This window comes from Beta vulgaris, chromosome 7, assembly GCF_026745355.1.
Source record: "Beta vulgaris subsp. vulgaris cultivar EL10 chromosome 7, EL10.2, whole genome shotgun sequence".
Classification (NCBI taxonomy): domain Eukaryota; kingdom Viridiplantae; phylum Streptophyta; class Magnoliopsida; order Caryophyllales; family Amaranthaceae; genus Beta; species Beta vulgaris.
The window spans coordinates 23,786,494-23,786,949 of record NC_079208.1 but is presented as its reverse complement, the minus strand read 5'-3'; positions in this window follow the sequence as shown (position 1 = coordinate 23,786,949).

Below are 456 nucleotides of genomic sequence, written 5' to 3'. Positions count from 1 at the left end.
CAGCTACTACTTTTCGGTGCTCTTCGCCGGCGACCTGTCCATGTTGTTCTGCGTGGTGCGACTGCTACTGAAGCAGTGTTGGTGCTGCTATTGTTGCCTGTTTTCTTTATCTCTTGATAATTCCTGAGTTTCATGGTATGATACTCCTTCCTTGCTATATCATTTTGGATTATAAGCTGATTTAAATCAGATTTCTAAGAAGTTGTTGAGATTAAAGATTGGAAGTTATATCATCCTTTGTTTTTATCTCTTCTAATTATGAACAAGTCTAAGTATGTTGAGCTTATAAATTAGTCTCGTTAGTTTCAGATTTTGAAAACAACAATTTGAATATCAGTTGGTAAATTAGTTTTGTCAAATAAATTTAATTCTTAATCTTGTTAAGAAAATTAGATATGATAAAAGTTTGTTCAACTTAAAGATTAAATCTTTCCTATTTATTTAATGGGTTGGATT